Genomic DNA, 27,331 nt, shown 5'->3' with positions numbered 1-27,331 from the left:
GCCGGAAATAGTACCCTTGCCCTAACTAGTACCCTTAATTACTACCCTTATTGAGTACTCCTAAGTAGTAGGGTACGGTACGGTCGGGTACCGTAGGGTAGGGTAGCATACGGTGGAACAGAGAAAATAGAATAGAACAGCATAGGTCAGGGTAGGTTAGTTTAGTGTAGGGTATGGTAGAGTAGCATGGGATGGAATAGGGAAAATAGAAAAAGAGAATAGGATACAACAGAATAGAATAGATTAGGATAGGGTACAGTGGGGTAGGGTTCTGTAGAATAGGATAGTGTAGAATGGAATAGAATGGTGTGGAATGGAGTCGAATGGAGTCGAATAGAGATGAATAGAGCAGAAAAGAGTGGAATAGGGCTGAATAGCGCTGAACAGGGCCCCATACGACCAAATCCAGCCGAATCGAGCCGAATCGAGTCGAATCAACCAGATTCGAGCTGTATGGAGCCGAATGGAGCTGAAACAAGCCCAATAGAGACAAAAAAATGAACCGGGCCAAACTGAGCCAAATCACAACTAATCTCATCCTATTGCATCCCATTTCATTGAGTCCCATGAAATCCAACCAAAACCCATCGAATCTCATGGAATCTCACCGAATAACATTGAACTGTGTCAAATAGAGCAGAATGGTATGGAATTGAGTGGAATCCAATTAAATTGAATAGATTAGAGTAGTGTAGGTTAGGCTGGGATTCGGTAGGTTAGGGCAGAGTATAATAGAATAGAGGGGAACACAAAGAGTAGAATGGAGTAGAGTTGAGCAGAGTAGAATAGTCAGAGTCGAGCAGTGCCGACTATAGATGAATAGATCCAATTCAAGCTGAATCGAGTCAAATGGAGAGGAAATGAGACAAATCGTAATGAATCAAATTGATTAAAATCGATAAGAGTAGGGTAGGGTAGAAGAGAATAGAATAGTGCAGAATGCAGTAGAATGGAGTCGAATCGTGTGGAACGGAGTCGAATGGAGCCAAATAGAGACGATTAAAGTAGAAAAGAGCTGAATAGAGCCAAAAAGGGCTGAATAAGGTTGAATCGACCCTAACTATGCTGAATTGAGCCGAATCGACCCGATTCAAGTCCAATAGAGCTAAATGGAGCCGATTCAAGCCTAATCACATGGAATCGCGTCGAAATGCATTGAAGTGAATTGAATAGATTAGAGTAGAGGGGGGTAGGGTAGGAGAGGTTTAGAAGAGAAGAGAAGAGAACACAACAGAAAGAATAGAATAGAATTAAGTAGAGTAGAAGAGAGTGAAATAGAGTTGAATAGAGGTGAATAGAGCCGAAAAGAGCCGAACAGAGCTGAATACACCCGAATCGACCAAATTCGAGGGGAATCAAGATGAAACATGTCGAATCGCTTTGAAATGTGTTGAATCGAATCAAATAGATTAGTGTAGGGCAGGTAAGGTTAGGGTAGGGTAGACTACGACAGAACTGAAAGAAAACAGTAGAGTAGAGAAAAGTAGGGTAGAGTAGACTAGAGACAAATAGAGTCGAATACTGCTGAACAGAGCCAAATAGAGCGGAAAAGAGCCGAGTAGAACCGAATTGAATCTAATGGAGGAAAAGGAGCTGAATCGAACCGATACGACCTAAATCAGGTCGAATCTCTTTCAAGTGTGTCACATAGAATCGAACAGATTACAGTAGGGTAAGGTAGGGTAGGGTAGGGTAGAATAGAATGCAGTAAAAAAGAACAGAAGAGAACTGAAAGAATAGAATAGGGTCGAGTAGTGTAGAGTATAGAAGAGTAGAGTAGAATAGAGTTCCATATTAACGAATAGAGCCAGAAAGAGCCGAAACGATAGAAATCAAGACGAATCGTGCCGAATCCCGCGGAATCGTGCCGTATCGCTTCGAATCCCGTCAGATTGCATTGAATCCCATCGATTGAAGTCAAATCCAATCCAATCGATTAGAATAGACTACTACTCTAAAAAACACATTTTTGTTTAGAGTCACATAAAGTACAAGACAATAGAATAGAGTATGATGGAGTAGAATGCTGTAGAATGGAGTCGAATGGAGTCGAAAAGAGATAATAGAGTTGAGTAGAGTCTAATAGAGGAGAATAGAGCTGAATAGAGCCTATTAGAGCCGAATAGAACTTACTAGAGCCAAATGGAGCCGATTAGAGCCGAATCGAACAGATTTGAACTGAATGGGGATGAGTGGAGTGGAATGGAGCCGATTTGAGCCGAATCGCATCGAAATGCGTGGAAACGACTCAAGTAGAAGAGATTAGAGTAGGGTAGGATAGAATAGAGAAGAATAGAATTGAACACAGTAGAACAGAAGAGAAAGAATACAATAGAATGGGGTAGAAAAAAGTAGAGGAGAGTAGAGTAAACAGAGTCGAATAGAGTCAAATCGAGCCGAATGGAGACGAAACAAGACAAATCACGTCGAATCCCATCGAATCAATTACAGTAAATTAGAGTACAGTAGAGTAGAATAGTGTAGAATGGAGTAGAATGGGGTGCGATGAAATCGAATGGAGTCGAAGAGAGTAGAAAAGATCCAAATAGAGCTAAATAGTGCCGAAGAGGGCCGAATCGAGCGGAATTGAGCCAAATCAAGCCAAACTGAGCCGAATCCAGTGAATCGAGCCTAATGGAGCCGAATGAAGCTGAATCGACACTATTCGATCCAAATGGACACGAATCTAAACGATATGACCCGAATTGGGTCAAAATTCATCATATGGAATTGAATAGATTAGAGTAGGGGAGGTTCGGGTATGGTAGGGTTGGGTAGAATAGAGTAGAGTAGAATAGAATAAAACAGAATAGAACAGAACAGAACAATACAGAAAGAATACAGAAAAGAGTAGACTAGAGTACAGTAGAGGGGAATAGAGTGAGAATAGAGCCAAATCGAGCCGAATCGCGTCGAAATGGGTCGAATCGTATCCAATCAAACGGATGAGAATAGATTAGAGTTGGGTAGCATAAGGTACGGTAGAATAGAGTAGAATAGAACAGGATAGAAACCATACTACAGAATACATCAGCTAAGAGTAGACTAGAGTACAAACGAGTAGACTAGAGTACAATAGAGTCGAATAGAGTCGAATAGAACTGAATAGTGCCGAATGCAGACAAGAGGAGAGGAACCGCGTTGAATGGATTAGAGTTAGAGTAGGGTAGGTAGAGCAGAATAGAGTAGTGTAGAATGGTGTGGAATGAATAGAATGGAGTGAAATCGAGATGAATAGAGTAGAAAAGAGTCAAATAGAGCAGAATAGGGCCAATAAGGCCGATTCAAGCAGAATCGAAGCGATTCAATCCAAAACGAGCCAAATGGAGCCTAATTGAGCCGAAGAGAGCCAAATCGATCCGAATCACGTTAACTTCGTAAAATCGAATCAAAACGTATAGATTAGAGAAGGGGAGGGGAGGGTAGAATAGACTAGAGTAGAATAGAAGAGATTAGAGCAGAATATAAAGAATGGAATAGATTGGAAAAGAGTAGAGTCGAATAGACCGAATAGAGACGGATAGAGCTGAATGGAGGTGAATACAGCTGAAAAGAGTCGTATAGTGCCGAAAAGCACCTAATTGAGCCGAATCAAGCAGAATCACACCGACTGTAGCTGAATAGAGTCGTAGCCCATCGAATCCCATCGAATCACATCACTTTGGGTCAAATCGGGTCGAATCGCGTCAAATTACGTCGAATGTCATCGAATCACGCCGAATCGCTTTGTATCACATCGATTAACTTCGAATTACATCGAATCTCATAGAATCCTGCTGAATCACGTCGAGTCGCATGGAATCTCTTCAAATGTCTTCGAATCCCATTGAATCCCTTCAGAGCTCGTCCAATTCCGTCGAATCCCATCAAATCACGTCGAACTGAATTGAATAGATTAAAGTAGGGTAGTTCTGGGTGGGGTGCAGTAGGGTAGGGTAGGGTAGAATAGAACAGAGTACAAGAGAATAGGAGAGAATGGTGTGGAATGGAATAGAATGGAGTTGAAAGGAGTCGAATAGAGACGGATAGAGATGAATAGAGTAGAAAACAGTGGAATAGAGCAGGATAGGGCCGAATAGGACCAAAGAAGGCCTAATCGAGCAGAATCGACACAATCTGAGCCAAATCGAGATGAATGGAGCGAAATCGAGCTGAATGGAGCCGATTCGAACCGAATTGAGCTGATTCAAGCCTAATCACTTCGAATCGCGTGGAAATGTGTCAAATAAAATCGAATCGAACAGATTAGAGAAGGGGAGGGGAGGGGAGCGGAGGGTAGAATAGAATAGAACAGTACTGAAGAGAAAGAATAGAATATAGTACAGTAGAGTAGAGCAAAGAAAAGTAGAGAAGAGTAGAGTAGAATTGAGTCGAATAGAGACAAATAGTGCAGTATTTAGCTGAATAGAGCCAATTCGAGCCGAATCGAGCCAAATGGAAACAAAACAAGATGAATCGTGTCGAATTGCTTCGAACCGCGTCCAATCGAATCCGTTAGAATAGATTAGAGGAGGGTAGGGTAGGGTAGAAAAGAATAGAGTAGAATAGTGTAGAAAGGAGTAGAATGGAGCCAAATGGGGTTGACTAGAGACAGAGTAGAAAACAGTCGAATCGAGCTGAGTAGGGCCGAATAAGGCTGCACTGAGTTAAATCGAGTTGAAACGAGCAGAATCAAGCTGAATGGAGCTGATGGTGCCGAATGGAGCCGATTCAAGCACGATCGCGTCCAATTGCATCGAAATGCTTTGAATCGAATCAAATCGAATAGATTAGAAGAGAATAGGGTATGGTACGGTGTTTTAGGATGGGGTAGATGAAGGTAGACTATGGTACAGTAGACAAGAAAAGGCTAGAGTAGTAGCTTAGACTAATAAGCTGGACTAGTGAGCTAGACTAGGGGCGTAGATCAGTAGCCTAGACAACCAGCCTTGGACAGTACCCTTGCCTTGACAAGTACCCTGAGTTTGTTCCCTAAACTAGTACCCTTGCCTTAACTAGTAGCCTTATCTAGTAGCCTTACCTTAACTAGTACCCTGGCCTTAACTAGTACCCCTAACTAGTAGCCTTGCCTTAAGTAGTGGTCTTAAATACGACCCTTGTCTCAAACAGTACCCTCAACAAGTACCAGTGCCTTAACAAGTACCCTTAACTATTACCCTGGCATTAACTAGTACCATTAACTAATAAACCTTAGCTTAACTAGTACCCTTAACGAGTACCCTGGCATGAACTAGTAGCCGGAAATAGTACCCTTGCCCTAACTAGTACCCTTAATTACTACCCTTATTGAGTACTCCTAAGTAGTAGGGTACGGTACGGTCGGGTACCGTAGGGTAGGGTAGCATACGGTGGAACAGAGAAAATAGAATAGAACAGCATAGGTCAGGGTAGGTTAGTTTAGTGTAGGGTATGGTAGAGTAGCATGGGATGGAATAGGGAAAATAGAAAAAGAGAATAGGATACAACAGAATAGAATAGATTAGGATAGGGTACAGTGGGGTACGGTTCTGTAGAATAGGATAGTGTAGAATGGAATAGAATGGTGTGGAATGGAGTCGAATGGAGTCGAATAGAGATGAATAGAGCAGAAAAGAGTGGAATAGAGCTGAATAGCGCTGAACAGGGCCCCTTACGGCCAAATCCAGCCGAATCAAGCCAAATCGAGCCGAATCGAGTCGAATCAACCAGATTCGAGCTGTATGGAGCCGAATGGAGCTGAAACAAGCCCAATAGAGACAAAAAAATGAACCGGGCCAAACTGAGCCAAATCACAACTAATCTCATCCTATTGCATCCCATTTCATTGAGTCCCATGAAATCCAACCAAAACCCATCGAATCTCATGGAATCTCACCGAATAACATTGAACTGTGTCAAATAGAGCAGAATGGTATGGAATTGAATGGAATCCAATTAAATTGAATAGATTAGAGTAGTGTAGGTTAGGCTGGGATTCGGTAGGTTAGGGCAGAGTAGAATAGAATAGAGGAGAACACAAAGAGTAGAATGGAGTAGAGTTGAGCAGAGTAGAATAGTCAGAGTCGAGCAGTGCCGACTATAGATGAATAGATCCAATTCAAGCTGAATCGAGTCAAATGGAGAGGAAATGAGACAAATCGTAATGAATCAAATTGATTAAAATCGATAAGAGTAGGGTAGGGTAGAAGAGAATAGAATAGTGCAGAATGCAGTAGAATGGAGTCGAATCGTGTGGAACGGAGTCGAATGGAGCCAAATAGAGACGATTAAAGTAGAAAAGAGCTGAATAGAGCCAAAAAGGGCTGAATAAGGTTGAATCGAGCCTAACTATGCTGAATTGAGCCGAATCGACCCGATTCAAGTCCAATAGAGCTAAATGGAGCTGATTCAAGCCTAATCACATGGAATCGCGTCGAAATGCATTGAAGTGAATTGAATAGATTAGAGTAGAGGGGGGTAGGGTAGGAGAGGTTTAGAAGAGAAGAGAAGAGAACACAACAGAAAGAATAGAATAGAATTAAGTAGAGTAGAAGAGAGTGAAATAGAGTTGAATAGAGGTGAATAGAGCCGAAAAGAGCCGAACAGAGCTGAATACACCCGAATCGACCAAATTCGAGGGGAATCAAGATGAAACATGTCGAATCGCTTTGAAGTGTGTTGAATCGAATCAAATAGATTAGTGTAGGGCAGGTAAGGTTAGGGTAGGGTAGACTACGACAGAACTGAAAGAAAACAGTAGAGTAGAGAAAAGTAGGGTAGAGTAGACTAGAGACAAATAGAGTCGAATACTGCTGAACAGAGCCAAATAGAGCGGAAAAGAGCCGAGTAGAACCGAATTGAATCTAATGGAGGAAAAGGAGCTGAATCGAACCGATACGACCTAAATCAGGTCGAATCTCTTTCAAGTGTGTCACATAGAATCGAACAGATTACAGTAGGGTAAGGTAGGGTAGGGTAGGGTAGAATAGAATGCAGTAGAAAAGAACAGAAGAGAACTGAAAGAATAGAATAGGGTCGAGTAGTGTAGAGTATAGAAGAGTAGAGTAGAATAGAGTTCCATATTAACGAATAGAGCCAGAAAGAGCCGAAACGATAGAAATCAAGACGAATCGTGCCGAATCCCGCGGAATCGTGCCGTATCGCTTCGAATCCCGTCGGATTGCATTGAATCCCATCCATTGAAGTCAAATCCAATCCAATCGATTAGAATAGACTACTACTCTAAAAAACACATTTTTGTTTAGAGTCACATAAAGTACAAGATAATAGAATAGAGTATGATGGAGTAGAATGCTGTAGAATGGAGTCGAATGGAGTCGAAAAGAGATAATAGAGTTGAGTAGAGTCTAATAGAGGAGAATAGAGCTGAATAGAGCCTATTAGAGCCGAATAGAACTTACTAGAGCCAAATGGAGCCGATTAGAGCCGAATCGAACAGATTTGAACTGAATGGGGATGAGTGGAGTGGAATGGAGCCGATTTGAGCCGAATCGCATCGAAATGCGTGGAAACGACTCAAGTAGAAGAGATTAGAGTAGGGTAGGATAGAATAGAGAAGAATAGAATTGAACACAGTAGAACAGAAGAGAAAGAATACAATAGAATGGGGTAGAAAAAAGTAGAGGAGAGTAGAGTAAACAGAGTCGAATAGAGTCAAATCGAGCCGAATGGAGACGAAACAAGACAAATCACGTCGAATCCCATCGAATCAATTACAGTAAATTAGAGTACAGTAGAGTAGAATAGTGTAGAATGGAGTAGAATGGGGTGCGATGAAATCGAATGCAGTCGAAGAGAGTAGAAAAGATCCAAATAGAGCTAAATAGTGCCGAAGAGGGCCGAATCGAGCGGAATTGAGCCAAATCAAGCCAAACTGAGCCGAATCCAGTGAATCGAGCCTAATGGAGCCGAATGAAGCTGAATCGACACTATTCGATCCAAATGGACACGAATCTAAACGATATGACCCGAATTGGGTCAAAATTCATCATATGGAATTGAATAGATTAGAGTAGGGGAGGTTCGGGTATGGTAGGGTTGGGTAGAATAGAGTAGAGTAGAATAGAATAAAACAGAATAGAACAGAACAGAACAATACAGAAAGAATACAGAAAAGAGTAGACTAGAGTACAGTAGAGGGGAATAGAGTGAGAATAGAGCCAAATCGAGCCGAATCGCGTCGAAATGGGTCGAATCGTATCCAATCAAACGGATGAGAATAGATTAGAGTTGGGTAGCATAAGGTACGGTAGAATAGAGTAGAATAGAACAGGATAGAAACCATACTACAGAATACATCAGCTAAGAGTAGACTAGAGTACAAACGAGTAGACTAGAGTACAATAGAGTCGAATAGAGTCGAATAGAACTGAATAGTGCCGAATGCAGACAAGAGGAGAGGAACCGCGTTGAATGGATTAGAGTTAGAGTAGGGTAGGTAGAGCAGAATAGAGTAGTGTAGAATGGTGTGGAATGAATAGAATGGAGTGAAATCGAGATGAATAGAGTAGAAAAGAGTCAAATAGAGCAGAATAGGGCCAATAAGGCCGATTCGAGCAGAATCGAAGCGATTCAATCCAAAACGAGCCAAATGGAGCCTAATTGAGCCGAAGAGAGCCAAATCGATCCGAATCACGTTAACTTCGTAAAATCGAATCAAAACGTATAGATTAGAGAAGGGGAGGGGAGGGTAGAATAGACTAGAGTAGAATAGAAGAGATTAGAGCAGAATATAAAGAATGGAATAGATTGGAAAAGAGTAGAGTCGAATAGACCGAATAGAGACGGATAGAGCTGAATGGAGGTGAATACAGCTGAAAAGAGTCGTATAGTGCCGAAAAGCACCTAATTGAGCTGAATCAAGCAGAATCACACCGACTGTAGCTGAATAGAGTCGTAGCCCATCGAATCCCATCGAATCACATCACTTTGGGTCAAATCGGGTCGAATCGCGTCAAATTACGTCGAATGTCATCGAATCACGCCGAATCGCTTCGTATCACATCGATTAACTTCGAATTACATCGAATCTCATAGAATCCTGCTGAATCACGTCGAGTCGCATGGAATCTCTTCAAATGTCTTCGAATCCCATTGAATCCCTTCAGAGCTCGTCCAATTCCGTCGAATCCCATCAAATCACGTCGAACTGAATTGAATAGATTAAAGTAGGGTAGTTCTGGGTGGGGTGCAGTAGGGTAGGGTAGGGTAGAATAGAACAGAGTACAAGAGAATAGGAGAGAATGGTGTGGAATGGAATAGAATGGAGTTGAAAGGAGTCGAATAGAGACGGATAGAGATGAATAGAGTAGAAAACAGTGGAATAGAGCAGGATAGGGCCGAATAGGACCAAAGAAGGCCTAATCGAGCAGAATCGACACAATCTGAGCCAAATCGAGATGAATGGAGCGAAATCGAGCTGAATGGAGCCGATTCGAACCGAATTGAGCTGATTCAAGCCTAATCACTTCGAATCGCGTGGAAATGTGTCAAATAAAATCGAATCGAACAGATTAGAGAAGGGGAGGGGAGGGGAGCGGAGGGTAGAATAGAATAGAACAGTACTGAAGAGAAAGAATAGAATATAGTACAGTAGAGTAGAGCAAAGAAAAGTAGAGAAGAGTAGAGTAGAATTGAGTCGAATAGAGACAAATAGTGCAGCATATAGCTGAATAGAGCCAATTCGAGCCGAATCGAGCCAAATGGAAACAAAACAAGATGAATCGTGTCGAATTGCTTCGAACCGCGTCCAATCGAATCCGTTAGAATAGATTAGAGGAGGGTAGGGTAGGGTAGAAAAGAATAGAGTAGAATAGTGTAGAAAGGAGTAGAATGGAGCCAAATGGGGTTGACTAGAGACAGAGTAGAAAACAGTCGAATCGAGCTGAGTAGGGCCGAATAAGGCTGCACTGAGTTAAATCGAGTTGAAACGAGCAGAATCAAGCTGAATGGAGCTGATGGTGCCGAATGGAGCCGATTCAAGCACGATCGCGTCCAATTGCATCGAAATGCTTCGAATCGAATCAAATCGAATAGATTAGAAGAGAATAGGGTACGGTACGGTGTTTTAGGATGGGGTAGATGAAGGTAGACTATGGTACAGTAGACAAGAAAAGGCTAGAGTAGTAGCTTAGACTAATAAGCTGGACTAGTGAGCTAGACTAGGGGCGTAGATCAGTAGCCTAGACAACTAGCCTTGGACAGTACCCTTGCCTTGACAAGTACCCTGAGTTTGTTCCCTAAACTAGTACCCTTGCCTTAACTAGTAGCCTTATCTAGTAGCCTTACCTTAACTAGTACCCTGGCCTTAACTAGTACCCCTAACTAGTAGCCTTGCCTTAAGTAGTGGTCTTAAATACGACCCTTGTCTCAAACAGTACCCTCAACAAGTACCAGTGCCTTAACAAGTACCCTTAACTATTACCCTGGCATTAACTAGTACCATTAACTAATAAACCTTAGCTTAACGAGTACCCTTAACGAGTACCCTGGCATGAACTAGTAGCCGGAAATAGTACCCTTGCCCTAACTAGTACCCTTAATTACTACCCTTATTGAGTACTCCTAAGTAGTAGGGTACGGTACGGTCGGGTACCGTAGGGTAGGGTAGCATACGGTGGAACAGAGAAAATAGAATAGAACAGCATAGGTCAGGGTAGGTTAGTTTAGTGTAGGGTATGGTAGAGTAGCATGGGATGGAATAGGGAAAATAGAAAAAGAGAATAGGATACAACAGAATAGAATAGATTAGGATAGGGTACAGTGGGGTAGGGTTCTGTAGAATAGGATAGTGTAGAATGGAATAGAATGGTGTGGAATGGAGTCGAATGGAGTCGAATAGAGATGAATAGAGCAGAAAAGAGTGGAATAGGGCTGAATAGCGCTGAACAGGGCCCCATACGACCAAATCCAGCCGAATCGAGCCGAATCGAGTCGAATCAACCAGATTCGAGCTGTATGGAGCCGAATGGAGCTGAAACAAGCCCAATAGAGACAAAAAAATGAACCGGGCCAAACTGAGCCAAATCACAACTAATCTCATCCTATTGCATCCCATTTCATTGAGTCCCATGAAATCCAACCAAAACCCATCGAATCTCATGGAATCTCACCGAATAACATTGAACTGTGTCAAATAGAGCAGAATGGTATGGAATTGAATGGAATCCAATTAAATTGAATAGATTAGAGTAGTGTAGGTTAGGCTGGGATTCGGTAGGTTAGGGCAGAGTATAATAGAATAGAGGGGAACACAAAGAGTAGAATGGAGTAGAGTTGAGCAGAGTAGAATAGTCAGAGTCGAGCAGTGCCGACTATAGATGAATAGATCCAATTCAAGCTGAATCGAGTCAAATGGAGAGGAAATGAGACAAATCGTAATGAATCAAATTGATTAAAATCGATAAGAGTAGGGTAGGGTAGAGGAGAATAGAATAGTGCAGAATGCAGTAGAATGGAGTCGAATCGTGTGGAACGGAGTCGAATGGAGCCAAATAGAGACGATTAAAGTAGAAAAGAGCTGAATAGAGCCAAAAAGGGCTGAATAAGGTTGAATCGACCCTAACTATGCTGAATTGAGCCGAATCGACCCGATTCAAGTCCAATAGAGCTAAATGGAGCCGATTCAAGCCTAATCACATGGAATCGCGTCGAAATGCATTGAAGTGAATTGAATAGATTAGAGTAGAGGGGGGTAGGGTAGGAGAGGTTTAGAAGAGAAGAGAAGAGAACACAACAGAAAGAATAGAATAGAATTAAGTAGAGTAGAAGAGAGTGAAATAGAGTTGAATAGAGGTGAATAGAGCCGAAAAGAGCCGAACAGAGCTGAATACACCCGAATCGACCAAATTCGAGGGGAATCAAGATGAAACATGTCGAATCGCTTTGAAATGTGTTGAATCGAATCAAATAGATTAGTGTAGGGCAGGTAAGGTTAGGGTAGGGTAGACTACGACAGAACTGAAAGAAAACAGTAGAGTAGAGAAAAGTAGGGTAGAGTAGACTAGAGACAAATAGAGTCGAATACTGCTGAACAGAGCCAAATAGAGCGGAAAAGAGCCGAGTAGAACCGAATTGAATCTAATGGAGGAAAAGGAGCTGAATCGAACCGATACGACCTAAATCAGGTCGAATCTCTTTCAAGTGTGTCACATAGAATCGAACAGATTACAGTAGGGTAAGGTAGGGTAGGGTAGGGTAGAATAGAATGCAGTAAAAAAGAACAGAAGAGAACTGAAAGAATAGAATAGGGTCGAGTAGTGTAGAGTATAGAAGAGTAGAGTAGAATAGAGTTCCATATTAACGAATAGAGCCAGAAAGAGCCGAAACGATAGAAATCAAGACGAATCGTGCCGAATCCCGCGGAATCGTGCCGTATCGCTTCGAATCCCGTCAGATTGCATTGAATCCCATCGATTGAAGTCAAATCCAATCCAATCGATTAGAATAGACTACTACTCTAAAAAACACATTTTTGTTTAGAGTCACATAAAGTACAAGACAATAGAATAGAGTATGATGGAGTAGAATGCTGTAGAATGGAGTCGAATGGAGTCGAAAAGAGATAATAGAGTTGAGTAGAGTCTAATAGAGGAGAATAGAGCTGAATAGAGCCTATTAGAGCCGAATAGAACTTACTAGAGCCAAATGGAGCCGATTAGAGCCGAATCGAACAGATTTGAACTGAATGGGGATGAGTGGAGTGGAATGGAGCCGATTTGAGCCGAATCGCATCGAAATGCGTGGAAACGACTCAAGTAGAAGAGATTAGAGTAGGGTAGGATAGAATAGAGAAGAATAGAATTGAACACAGTAGAACAGAAGAGAAAGAATACAATAGAATGGGGTAGAAAAAAGTAGAGGAGAGTAGAGTAAACAGAGTCGAATAGAGTCAAATCGAGCCGAATGGAGACGAAACAAGACAAATCACGTCGAATCCCATCGAATCAATTACAGTAAATTAGAGTACAGTAGAGTAGAATAGTGTAGAATGGAGTAGAATGGGGTGCGATGAAATCGAATGGAGTCGAAGAGAGTAGAAAAGATCCAAATAGAGCTAAATAGTGCCGAAGAGGGCCGAATCGAGCGGAATTGAGCCAAATCAAGCCAAACTGAGCCGAATCCAGTGAATCGAGCCTAATGGAGCCGAATGAAGCTGAATCGACACTATTCGATCCAAATGGACACGAATCTAAACGATATGACCCGAATTGGGTCAAAATTCATCATATGGAATTGAATAGATTAGAGTAGGGGAGGTTCGGGTATGGTAGGGTTGGGTAGAATAGAGTAGAGTAGAATAGAATAAAACAGAATAGAACAGAACAGAACAATACAGAAAGAATACAGAAAAGAGTAGACTAGAGTACAGTAGAGGGGAATAGAGTGAGAATAGAGCCAAATCGAGCCGAATCGCGTCGAAATGGGTCGAATCGTATCCAATCAAACGGATGAGAATAGATTAGAGTTGGGTAGCATAAGGTACGGTAGAATAGAGTAGAATAGAACAGGATAGAAACCATACTACAGAATACATCAGCTAAGAGTAGACTAGAGTACAAACGAGTAGACTAGAGTACAATAGAGTCGAATAGAGTCGAATAGAACTGAATAGTGCCGAATGCAGACAAGAGGAGAGGAACCGCGTTGAATGGATTAGAGTTAGAGTAGGGTAGGTAGAGCAGAATAGAGTAGTGTAGAATGGTGTGGAATGAATAGAATGGAGTGAAATCGAGATGAATAGAGTAGAAAAGAGTCAAATAGAGCAGAATAGGGCCAATAAGGCCGATTCAAGCAGAATCGAAGCGATTCAATCCAAAACGAGCCAAATGGAGCCTAATTGAGCCGAAGAGAGCCAAATCGATCCGAATCACGTTAACTTCGTAAAATCGAATCAAAACGTATAGATTAGAGAAGGGGAGGGGAGGGTAGAATAGACTAGAGTAGAATAGAAGAGATTAGAGCAGAATATAAAGAATGGAATAGATTGGAAAAGAGTAGAGTCGAATAGACCGAATAGAGACGGATAGAGCTGAATGGAGGTGAATACAGCTGAAAAGAGTCGTATAGTGCCGAAAAGCACCTAATTGAGCTGAATCAAGCAGAATCACACCGACTGTAGCTGAATAGAGTCGTAGCCCATCGAATCCCATCGAATCACATCACTTTGGGTCAAATCGGGTCGAATCGCGTCAAATTACGTCGAATGTCATCGAATCACGCCGAATCGCTTCGTATCACATCGATTAACTTCGAATTACATCGAATCTCATAGAATCCTGCTGAATCACGTCGAGTCGCATGGAATCTCTTCAAATGTCTTCGAATCCCATTGAATCCCTTCAGAGCTCGTCCAATTCCGTCGAATCCCATCAAATCACGTCGAACTGAATTGAATAGATTAAAGTAGGGTAGTTCTGGGTGGGGTGCAGTAGGGTAGGGTAGGGTAGAATAGAACAGAGTACAAGAGAATAGGAGAGAATGGTGTGGAATGGAATAGAATGGAGTTGAAAGGAGTCGAATAGAGACGGATAGAGATGAATAGAGTAGAAAACAGTGGAATAGAGCAGGATAGGGCCGAATAGGACCAAAGAAGGCCTAATCGAGCAGAATCGACACAATCTGAGCCAAATCGAGATGAATGGAGCGAAATCGAGCTGAATGGAGCCGATTCGAACCGAATTGAGCTGATTCAAGCCTAATCACTTCGAATCGCGTGGAAATGTGTCAAATAAAATCGAATCGAACAGATTAGAGAAGGGGAGGGGAGGGGAGCGGAGGGTAGAATAGAATAGAACAGTACTGAAGAGAAAGAATAGAATATAGTACAGTAGAGTAGAGCAAAGAAAAGTAGAGAAGAGTAGAGTAGAATTGAGTCGAATAGAGACAAATAGTGCAGTATTTAGCTGAATAGAGCCAATTCGAGCCGAATCGAGCCAAATGGAAACAAAACAAGATGAATCGTGTCGAATTGCTTCGAACCGCGTGCAATCGAATCTGTTAGAATAGATTAGAGGAGGGTAGGGTAGGGTAGAAAAGAATAGAGTAGAATAGTGTAGAAAGGAGTAGAATGGAGCCAAATGGGGTTGACTAGAGACAGAGTAGAAAACAGTCGAATCGAGCTGAGTAGGGCCGAATAAGGCTGCACTGAGTTAAATCGAGTTGAAACGAGCAGAATCAAGCTGAATGGAGCTGATGGTGCCGAATGGAGCCGATTCAAGCACGATCGCGTCCAATTGCATCGAAATGCTTTGAATCGAATCAAATCGAATAGATTAGAAGAGAATAGGGTACGGTACGGTATTTTAGGATGGGGTAGATGAAGGTAGACTATGGTACAGTAGACAAGAAAAGGCTAGAGTAGTAGCTTAGACTAATAAGCTGGACTAGTGAGCTAGACTAGGGGCGTAGATCAGTAGCCTAGACAACTAGCCTTGGACAGTACCCTTGCCTTGACAAGTACCCTGAGTTTGTTCCCTAAACTAGTACCCTTGCCTTAACTAGTAGCCTTATCTAGTAGCCTTACCTTAACTAGTACCCTGGCCTTAACTAGTACCCCTAACTAGTAGCCTTGCCTTAAGTAGTGGTCTTAAATACGACCCTTGTCTCAAACAGTACCCTCAACAAGTACCAGTGCCTTAACAAGTACCCTTAACTATTACCCTGGCATTAACTAGTACCATTAACTAATAAACCTTAGCTTAACTAGTACCCTTAACGAGTACCCTGGCATGAACTAGTAGCCGGAAATAGTACCCTTGCCCTAACTAGTACCCTTAATTACTACCCTTATTGAGTACTCCTAAGTAGTAGGGTACGGTACGGTCGGGTACCGTAGGGTAGGGTAGCATACGGTGGAACAGAGAAAATAGAATAGAACAGCATAGGTCAGGGTAGGTTAGTTTAGTGTAGGGTATGGTAGAGTAGCATGGGATGGAATAGGGAAAATAGAAAAAGAGAATAGGATACAACAGAATAGAATAGATTAGGATAGGGTACGGTGGGGTAGGGTTCTGTAGAATAGGATAGTGTAGAATGGAATAGAATGGTGTGGAATGGAGTCGAATGGAGTCGAATAGAGATGAAGAGAGCAGAAAAGAGTGGAATAGAGCTGAATAGCGCTGAACAGGGCCCCATACGGCCAAATCCAGCCGAATCCAGCCGAATCGAGCCGAATCGAGTCGAATCAACCAGATTCGAGCTGTATGGAGCCGAATGGAGCTGAAACAAGCCCAATAGAGACAAAAAAATGAACCGGGCCAAACTGAGCCAAATCACAACTAATCTCATCCTATTGCATCCCATTTCATTGAGTCCCATGAAATCCAACCAAAACCCATCGAATCTCATGGAATCTCACCGAATAACATTGAACTGTGTCAAATAGAGCAGAATGGTATGGAATTGAATGGAATCCAATTAAATTGAATAGATTAGAGTAGTGTAGGTTAGGCTGGGATTCGGTAGGTTAGGGCAGAGTAGAAGAGAATAGAGGAGAACACAAAGAGTAGAATGGAGTAGAGTTGAGCAGAGTAGAATAGTCAGAGTCGAGCAGTGCCGACTATAGATGAATAGATCCAATTCAAGCTGAATCGAGTCAAATGGAGAGGAAATGAGACAAATCGTAATGAATCAAATTGATTAAAATCGATAAGAGTAGGGTAGGGTAGAAGAGAATAGAATAGTGCAGAATGCAGTAGAATGGAGTCGAATCGTGTGGAACGGAGTCGAATGGAGCCAAATAGAGACGATTAAAGTAGAAAAGAGCTGAATAGAGCCAAAAAGGGCTGAATAAGGTTGAATCGAGCCTAACTATGCTGAATTGAGCCGAATCGACCCGATTCAAGTCCAATAGAGCTAAATGGAGCCGATTCAAGCCTAATCACATGGAATCGCGACGAAATGCATTGAAGTGAATTGAATAGATTAGAGTAGAGGGGGGTAGGGTAGGAGAGGTTTAGAAGAGAAGAGAAGAGAACACAACAGAAAGAATAGAATAGAATTAAGTAGAGTAGAAGAGAGTGAAATAGAGTTGAATAGAGGTGAATAGAGCCGAAAAGAGCCGAACAGAGCTGAATACACCCGAATCGACCAAATTCGAGGGGAATCAAGATGAAACATGTCGAATCGCTTTGAAATGTGTTGAATCGAATCAAATAGATTAGTGTAGGGCAGGTAAGGTTAGGGTAGGGTAGACTACGACAGAACTGAAAGAAAACAGTAGAGTAGAGAAAAGTAGGGTAGAGTAGACTAGAGACAAATAGAGTCGAATACTGCTGAACAGAGCCAAATAGAGCGGAAAAGAGCCGAGTAGAACCGACTTGAATCTAATGGAGGAAAAGGAGCTGAATCGAACCGATACAACCTAAATCAGGTCGAATCTCTTTCAAGTGTGTCACATAGAATCGAACAGATTACAGTAGGGTAAGGTAGGGTAGGGTAGGGTAGAATAGAATGCAGTAGAAAAGAACAGAAGAGAACTGAAAGAATAGAATAGGGTCGAGTAGTGTAGAGTATAGAAGAGTAGAGTAGAATAGAGTTCCATATTAACGAATAGAGCCAGAAAGAGCCGAAACGATAGAAATCAAGACGAATCGTGCCGAATCCCGCGGAATCGTGCCGTATCGCTTCGAATCCCGTCGATTGCATTGAATCCCATCCATTGAAGTCAAATCCAATCCAATCGATTAGAATAGACTACTACTCTAAAAAACACATTTTTGTTTAGAGTCACATAAAGTACAAGACAATAGAATAGAGTATGATGGAGTAGAATGCTGTAGAATGGAGTCGAATGGAGTCGAAAAGAGATAATAGAGTTGAGTAGAGTCTAATAGAGGAGAATAGAGCTGAATAGAGCCTATTAGAGCCGAATAGAACTTACTAGAGCCAAATGGAGCCGATTAGAGCCGAATCGAACAGATTTGAACTGAATGGGGATGAGTGGAGTGGAATGGAGCCGATTTGAGCCGAATCGCATCGAAATGCGTGGAAACGACTCAAGTAGAAGAGATTAGAGTAGGGTAGGATAGAATAGAGAAGAATAGAATTGAACACAGTAGAACAGAAGAGAAAGAATACAATAGAATGGGGTAGAAAAAAGTAGAGGAGAGTAGAGTAAACAGAGTCGAATAGAGTCAAATCGAGCCGAATGGAGACGAAACAAGACAAATCACGTCGAATCCCATCGAATCAATTACAGTAAATTAGAGTACAGTAGAGTAGAATAGTGTAGAATGGAGTAGAATGGGGTGCGATGAAATCGAATGGAGTCGAAGAGAGTAGAAAAGATCCAAATAGAGCTAAATAGTGCCGAAGAGGGCCGAATCGAGCGGAATTGAGCCAAATCAAGCCAAACTGAGCCGAATCCAGTGAATCGAGCCTAATGGAGCCGAATGAAGCTGAATCGACACTATTCGATCCAAATGGACAGGAATCTAAACGATATGACCCGAATTGGGTCAAAATTCATCATATGGAATTGAATAGATTAGAGTAGGGGAGGTTCGGGTATGGTAGGGTTGGGTAGAATAGAGTAGAGTAGAATAGAATAAAACAGAATAGAACAGAACAGAACAATACAGAAAGAATACAGAAAAGAGTAGACTAGAGTACAGTAGAGGGGAATAGAGTGAGAATAGAGCCAAATCGAGCCGAATCGCGTCGAAATGGGTCGAATCGTATCCAATCAAACGGATGAGAATAGATTAGAGTTGGGTAGCATAAGGTACGGTAGAATAGAGTAGAATAGAACAGGATAGAAACCATACTACAGAATACATCAGCTAAGAGTAGACTAGAGTACAAACGAGTAGACTAGAGTACAATAGAGTCGAATAGAGTCGAATAGAACTGAATAGTGCCGAATGCAGACAAGAGGAGAGGAACCGCGTTGAATGGATTAGAGTTAGAGTAGGGTAGGTAGAGCAGAATAGAGTAGTGTAGAATGGTGTGGAATGAATAGAATGGAGTGAAATCGAGATGAATAGAGTAGAAAAGAGTCAAATAGAGCAGAATAGGGCCAATAAGGCCGATTCGAGCAGAATCGAAGCGATTCAATCCAAAACGAGCCAAATGGAGCCTAATTGAGCCGAAGAGAGCCAAATCGATCCGAATCACGTTAACTTCGTAAAATCGAATCAAAACGTATAGATTAGAGAAGGGGAGGGGAGGGTAGAATAGACTAGAGTAGAATAGAAGAGATTAGAGCAGAATATAAAGAATGGAATAGATTGGAAAAGAGTAGAGTCGAATAGACCGAATAGAGACGGATAGAGCTGAATGGAGGTGAATACAGCTGAAAAGAGTCGTATAGTGCCGAAAAGCACCTAATTGAGCTGAATCAAGCAGAATCACACCGACTGTAGCTGAATAGAGTCGTAGCCCATCGAATCCCATCGAATCCCATCACTTTGGGTCAAATCGGGTCGAATCGCGTCAAATTACGTCGAATGTCATCGAATCACGCCGAATCGCTTCGTATCACATCGATTAACTTCGAATTACATCGAATCTCATAGAATCCTGCTGAATCACGTCGAGTCGCATGGAATCTCTTCAAATGTCTTCGAATCCCATTGAATCCCTTCAGAGCTCGTCCAATTCCGTCGAATCCCATCAAATCACGTCGAACTGAATTGAATAGATTAAAGTAGGGTAGTTCTGGGTGGGGTGCAGTAGGGTAGGGTAGGGTAGAATAGAACAGAGTACAAGAGAATAGGAGAGAATGGTGTGGAATGGAATAGAATGGAGTTGAAAGGAGTCGAATAGAGACGGATAGAGATGAATAGAGTAGAAAACAGTGGAATAGAGCAGGATAGGGCCGAATAGGACCAAAGAAGGCCTAATCGAGCAGAATCGACACAATCTGAGCCAAATCGAGATGAATGGAGCGAAATCGAGCTGAATGGAGCCGATTCGAACCGAATTGAGCTGATTCAAGCCTAATCACTTCGAATCGCGTGGAAATGTGTCAAATAAAATCGAATCGAACAGATTAGAGAAGGGGAGGGGAGGGGAGCGGAGGGTAGAATAGAATAGAACAGTACTGAAGAGAAAGAATAGAATATAGTACAGTAGAGTAGAGCAAAGAAAAGTAAAGAGTAGAGTAGAATTGAGTCGAATAGAGACAAATAGTGCAGCATATAGCTGAATAGAGCCAATTCGAGCCGAATCGAGCCAAATGGAAACAAAACAAGATGAATCGTGTCGAATTGCTTCGAACCGCGTCCAATCGAATCCGTTAGAATAGATTAGAGGAGGGTAGGGTAGGGTAGAAAAGAATAGAGTAGAATAGTGTAGAAAGGAGTAGAATGGAGCCAAATGGGGTTGACTAGAGACAGAGTAGAAAACAGTCGAATCGAGCTGAGTAGGGCCGAATAAGGCTGCACTGAGTTAAATCGAGTTGAAACGAGCAGAATCAAGCTGAATGGAGCTGATGGTGCCGAATGGAGCCGATTCAAGCACGATCGCGTCCAATTGCATCGAAATGCTTCGAATCGAATCAAATCGAATAGATTAGAAGAGAATAGGGTACGGTACGGTGTTTTAGGATGGGGTAGATGAAGGTAGACTATGGTACAGTAGACAAGAAAAGGCTAGAGTAGTAGCTTAGACTAATAAGCTGGACTAGTGAGCTAGACTAGGGGCGTAGATCAGTAGCCTAGACAACTAGCCTTGGACAGTACCCTTGCCTTGACAAGTACCCTGAGTTTGTTCCCTAAACTAGTACCCTTGCCTTAACTAGTAGCCTTATCTAGTAGCCTTACCTTAACTAGTACCCTGGCCTTAACTAGTACCCCTAACTAGTAGCCTTGCCTTAAGTAGTGGTCTTAAATACGACCCTTGTCTCAAACAGTACCCTCAACAAGTACCAGTGCCTTAACAAGTACCCTTAACTATTACCCTGGCATTAACTAGTACCATTAACTAATAAACCTTAGCTTAACGAGTACCCTTAACGAGTACCCTGGCATGAACTAGTAGCCGGAAATAGTACCCTTGCCCTAACTAGTACCCTTAATTACTACCCTTATTGAGTACTCCTAAGTAGTAGGGTACGGTACGGTCGGGTACCGTAGGGTAGGGTAGCATACGGTGGAACAGAGAAAATAGAATAGAACAGCATAGGTCAGGGTAGGTTAGTTTAGTGTAGGGTATGGTAGAGTAGCATGGGATGGAATAGGGAAAATAGAAAAAGAGAATAGGATACAACAGAATAGAATAGATTAGGATAGGGTACAGTGGGGTAGGGTTCTGTAGAATAGGATAGTGTAGAATGGAATAGAATGGTGTGGAATGGAGTCGAATGGAGTCGAATAGAGATGAATAGAGCAGAAAAGAGTGGAATAGGGCTGAATAGCGCTGAACAGGGCCCCATACGACCAAATCCAGCCGAATCGAGCCGAATCGAGTCGAATCAACCAGATTCGAGCTGTATGGAGCCGAATGGAGCTGAAACAAGCCCAATAGAGACAAAAAAATGAACCGGGCCAAACTGAGCCAAATCACAACTAATCTCATCCTATTGCATCCCATTTCATTGAGTCCCATGAAATCCAACCAAAACCCATCGAATCTCATGGAATCTCACCGAATAACATTGAACTGTGTCAAATAGAGCAGAATGGTATGGAATTGAATGGAATCCAATTAAATTGAATAGATTAGAGTAGTGTAGGTTAGGCTGGGATTCGGTAGGTTAGGGCAGAGTAGAAGAGAATAGAGGAGAACACAAAGAGTAGAATGGAGTAGAGTTGAGCAGAGTAGAATAGTCAGAGTCGAGCAGTGCCGACTATAGATGAATAGATCCAATTCAAGCTGAATCGAGTCAAATGGAGAGGAAATGAGACAAATCGTAATGAATCAAATTGATTAAAATCGATAAGAGTAGGGTAGGGTAGAAGAGAATAGAATAGTGCAGAATGCAGTAGAATGGAGTCGAATCGTGTGGAACGGAGTCGAATGGAGCCAAATAGAGACGATTAAAGTAGAAAAGAGCTGAATAGAGCCAAAAAGGGCTGAATAAGGTTGAATCGAGCCTAACTATGCTGAATTGAGCCGAATCGACCCGATTCAAGTCCAATAGAGCTAAATGGAGCCGATTCAAGCCTAATCACATGGAATCGCGACGAAATGCATTGAAGTGAATTGAATAGATTAGAGTAGAGGGGGGTAGGGTAGGAGAGGTTTAGAAGAGAAGAGAAGAGAACACAACAGAAAGAATAGAATAGAATTAAGTAGAGTAGAAGAGAGTGAAATAGAGTTGAATAGAGGTGAATAGAGCCGAAAAGAGCCGAACAGAGCTGAATACACCCGAATCGACCAAATTCGAGGGGAATCAAGATGAAACATGTCGAATCGCTTTGAAATGTGTTGAATCGAATCAAATAGATTAGTGTAGGGCAGGTAAGGTTAGGGTAGGGTAGACTACGACAGAACTGAAAGAAAACAGTAGAGTAGAGAAAAGTAGGGTAGAGTAGACTAGAGACAAATAGAGTCGAATACTGCTGAACAGAGCCAAATAGAGCGGAAAAGAGCCGAGTAGAACCGACTTGAATCTAATGGAGGAAAAGGAGCTGAATCGAACCGATACAACCTAAATCAGGTCGAATCTCTTTCAAGTGTGTCACATAGAATCGAACAGATTACAGTAGGGTAAGGTAGGGTAGGGTAGGGTAGAATAGAATGCAGTAGAAAAGAACAGAAGAGAACTGAAAGAATAGAATAGGGTCGAGTAGTGTAGAGTATAGAAGAGTAGAGTAGAATAGAGTTCCATATTAACGAATAGAGCCAGAAAGAGCCGAAACGATAGAAATCAAGACGAATCGTGCCGAATCCCGCGGAATCGTGCCGTATCGCTTCGAATCCCGTCGATTGCATTGAATCCCATCCATTGAAGTCAAATCCAATCCAATCGATTAGAATAGACTACTACTCTAAAAAACACATTTTTGTTTAGAGTCACATAAAGTACAAGACAATAGAATAGAGTATGATGGAGTAGAATGCTGTAGAATGGAGTCGAATGGAGTCGAAAAGAGATAATAGAGTTGAGTAGAGTCTAATAGAGGAGAATAGAGCTGAATAGAGCCTATTAGAGCCGAATAGAACTTACTAGAGCCAAATGGAGCCGATTAGAGCCGAATCGAACAGATTTGAACTGAATGGGGATGAGTGGAGTGGAATGGAGCCGATTTGAGCCGAATCGCATCGAAATGCGTGGAAACGACTCAAGTAGAAGAGATTAGAGTAGGGTAGGATAGAATAGAGAAGAATAGAATTGAACACAGTAGAACAGAAGAGAAAGAATACAATAGAATGGGGTAGAAAAAAGTAGAGGAGAGTAGAGTAAACAGAGTCGAATAGAGTCAAATCGAGCCGAATGGAGACGAAACAAGACAAATCACGTCGAATCCCATCGAATCAATTACAGTAAATTAGAGTACGGTAGAGTAGAATAGTGTAGAATGGAGTAGAATGGGGTGCGATGAAATCGAATGGAGTCGAAGAGAGTAGAAAAGATCCAAATAGAGCTAAATAGTGCCGAAGAGGGCCGAATCGAGCGGAATTGAGCCAAATCAAGCCAAACTGAGCCGAATCCAGTGAATCGAGCCTAATGGAGCCGAATGAAGCTGAATCGACACTATTCGATCCAAATGGACAGGAATCTAAACGATATGACCCGAATTGGGTCAAAATTCATCATATGGAATTGAATAGATTAGAGTAGGGGAGGTTCGGGTATGGTAGGGTTGGGTAGAATAGAGTAGAGTAGAATAGAATAAAACAGAATAGAACAGAACAGAACAATACAGAAAGAATACAGAAAAGAGTAGACTAGAGTACAGTAGAGGGGAATAGAGTGAGAATAGAGCCAAATCGAGCCGAATCGCGTCGAAATGGGTCGAATCGTATCCAATCAAACGGATGAGAATAGATTAGAGTTGGGTAGCATAAGGTACGGTAGAATAGAGTAGAATAGAACAGGATAGAAACCATACTACAGAATACATCAGCTAAGAGTAGACTAGAGTACAAACGAGTAGACTAGAGTACAATAGAGTCGAATAGAGTCGAATAGAACTGAATAGTGCCGAATGCAGACAAGAGGAGAGGAACCGCGTTGAATGGATTAGAGTTAGAGTAGGGTAGGTAGAGCAGAATAGAGTAGTGTAGAATGGTGTGGAATGAATAGAATGGAGTGAAATCGAGATGAATAGAGTAGAAAAGAGTCAAATAGAGCAGAATAGGGCCAATAAGGCCGATTCGAGCAGAATCGAAGCGATTCAATCCAAAACGAGCCAAATGGAGCCTAATTGAGCCGAAGAGAGCCAAATCGATCCGAATCACGTTAACTTCGTAAAATCGAATCAAAACGTATAGATTAGAGAAGGGGAGGGGAGGGTAGAATAGACTAGAGTAGAATAGAAGAGATTAGAGCAGAATATAAAGAATGGAATAGATTGGAAAAGAGTAGAGTCGAATAGACCGAATAGAGACGGATAGAGCTGAATGGAGGTGAATACAGCTGAAAAGAGTCGTATAGTGCCGAAAAGCACCTAATTGAGCTGAATCAAGCAGAATCACACCGACTGTAGCTGAATAGAGTCGTAGCCCATCGAATCCCATCGAATCCCATCACTTTGGGTCAAATCGGGTCGAATCGCGTCAAATTACGTCGAATGTCATCGAATCACGCCGAATCGCTTCGTATCACATCGATTAACTTCGAATTACATCGAATCTCATAGAATCCTGCTGAATCACGTCGAGTCGCATGGAATCTCTTCAAATGTCTTCGAATCCCATTGAATCCCTTCAGAGCTCGTCCAATTCCGTCGAATCCCATCAAATCACGTCGAACTGAATTGAATAGATTAAAGTAGGGTAGTTCTGGGTGGGGTGCAGTAGGGTAGGGTAGGGTAGAATAGAACAGAGTACAAGAGAATAGGAGAGAATGGTGTGGAATGGAATAGAATGGAGTTGAAAGGAGTCGAATAGAGACGGATAGAGATGAATAGAGTAGAAAACAGTGGAATAGAGCAGGATAGGGCCGAATAGGACCAAAGAAGGCCTAATCGAGCAGAATCGACACAATCTGAGCCAAATCGAGATGAATGGAGCGAAATCGAGCTGAATGGAGCCGATTCGAACCGAATTGAGCTGATTCAAGCCTAATCACTTCGAATCGCGTGGAAATGTGTCAAATAAAATCGAATCGAACAGATTAGAGAAGGGGAGGGGAGGGGAGCGGAGGGTAGAATAGAATAGAACAGTACTGAAGAGAAAGAATAGAATATAGTACAGTAGAGTAGAGCAAAGAAAAGTAAAGAGTAGAGTAGAATTGAGTCGAATAGAGACAAATAGTGCAGCATATAGCTGAATAGAGCCAATTCGAGCCGAATCGAGCCAAATGGAAACAAAACAAGATGAATCGTGTCGAATTGCTTCGAACCGCGTCCAATCGAATCCGTTAGAATAGATTAGAGGAGGGTAGGGTAGGGTAGAAAAGAATAGAGTAGAATAGTGTAGAAAGGAGTAGAATGGAGCCAAATGGGGTTGACTAGAGACAGAGTAGAAAACAGTCGAATCGAGCTGAGTAGGGCCGAATAAGGCTGCACTGAGTTAAATCGAGTTGAAACGAGCAGAATCAAGCTGAATGGAGCTGATGGTGCCGAATGGAGCCGATTCAAGCACGATCGCGTCCAATTGCATCGAAATGCTTCGAATCGAATCAAATCGAATAGATTAGAAGAGAATAGGGTACGGTACGGTGTTTTAGGATGGGGTAGATGAAGGTAGACTATGGTACAGTAGACAAGAAAAGGCTAGAGTAGTAGCTTAGACTAATAAGCTGGACTAGTGAGCTAGACTAGGGGCGTAGATCAGTAGCCTAGACAACTAGCCTTGGACAGTACCCTTGCCTTGACAAGTACCCTGAGTTTGTTCCCTAAACTAGTACCCTTGCCTTAACTAGTAGCCTTATCTAGTAGCCTTACCTTAACTAGTACCCTGGCCTTAACTAGTACCCCTAACTAGTAGCCTTGCCTTAAGTAGTGGTCTTAAATACGACCCTTGTCTCAAACAGTACCCTCAACAAGTACCAGTGCCTTAACAAGTACCCTTAACTATTACCCTGGCATTAACTAGTACCATTAACTAATAAACCTTAGCTTAACGAGTACCCTTAACGAGTACCCTGGCATGAACTAGTAGCCGGAAATAGTACCCTTGCCCTAACTAGTACCCTTAATTACTACCCTTATTGAGTACTCCTAAGTAGTAGGGTACGGTACGGTCGGGTACCGTAGGGTAGGGTAGCATACGGTGGAACAGAGAAAATAGAATAGAACAGCATAGGTCAGGGTAGGTTAGTTTAGTGTAGGGTATGGTAGAGTAGCATGGGATGGAATAGGGAAAATAGAAAAAGAGAATAGGATACAACAGAATAGAATAGATTAGGATAGGGTACAGTGGGGTAGGGTTCTGTAGAATAGGATAGTGTAGAATGGAATAGAATGGTGTGGAATGGAGTCGAATGGAGTCGAATAGAGATGAATAGAGCAGAAAAGAGTGGAATAGGGCTGAATAGCGCTGAACAGGGCCCCATACGACCAAATCCAGCCGAATCGAGCCGAATCGAGTCGAATCAACCAGATTCGAGCTGTATGGAGCCGAATGGAGCTGAAACAAGCCCAATAGAGACAAAAAAATGAACCGGGCCAAACTGAGCCAAATCACAACTAATCTCATCCTATTGCATCCCATTTCATTGAGTCCCATGAAATCCAACCAAAACCCATCGAATCTCATGGAATCTCACCGAATAACATTGAACTGTGTCAAATAGAGCAGAATGGTATGGAATTGAATGGAATCCAATTAAATTGAATAGATTAGAGTAGTGTAGGTTAGGCTGGGATTCGGTAGGTTAGGGCAGAGTATAATAGAATAGAGGGGAACACAAAGAGTAGAATGGAGTAGAGTTGAGCAGAGTAGAATAGTCAGAGTCGAGCAGTGCCGACTATAGATGAATAGATCCAATTCAAGCTGAATCGAGTCAAATGGAGAGGAAATGAGACAAATCGTAATGAATCAAATTGATTAAAATCGATAAGAGTAGGGTAGGGTAGAAGAGAATAGAATAGTGCAGAATGCAGTAGAATGGAGTCGAATCGTGTGGAACGGAGTCGAATGGAGCCAAATAGAGACGATTAAAGTAGAAAAGAGCTGAATAGAGCCAAAAAGGGCTGAATAAGGTTGAATCGACCCTAACTATGCTGAATTGAGCCGAATCGACCCGATTCAAGTCCAATAGAGCTAAATGGAGCCGATTCAAGCCTAATCACATGGA

This window comes from Elephas maximus, chromosome 25, assembly GCF_024166365.1.
Source record: "Elephas maximus indicus isolate mEleMax1 chromosome 25, mEleMax1 primary haplotype, whole genome shotgun sequence".
NCBI classification, from domain to species: Eukaryota; Metazoa; Chordata; class Mammalia; order Proboscidea; family Elephantidae; genus Elephas; species Elephas maximus.
This window is presented reverse-complemented; position numbering follows the sequence as displayed.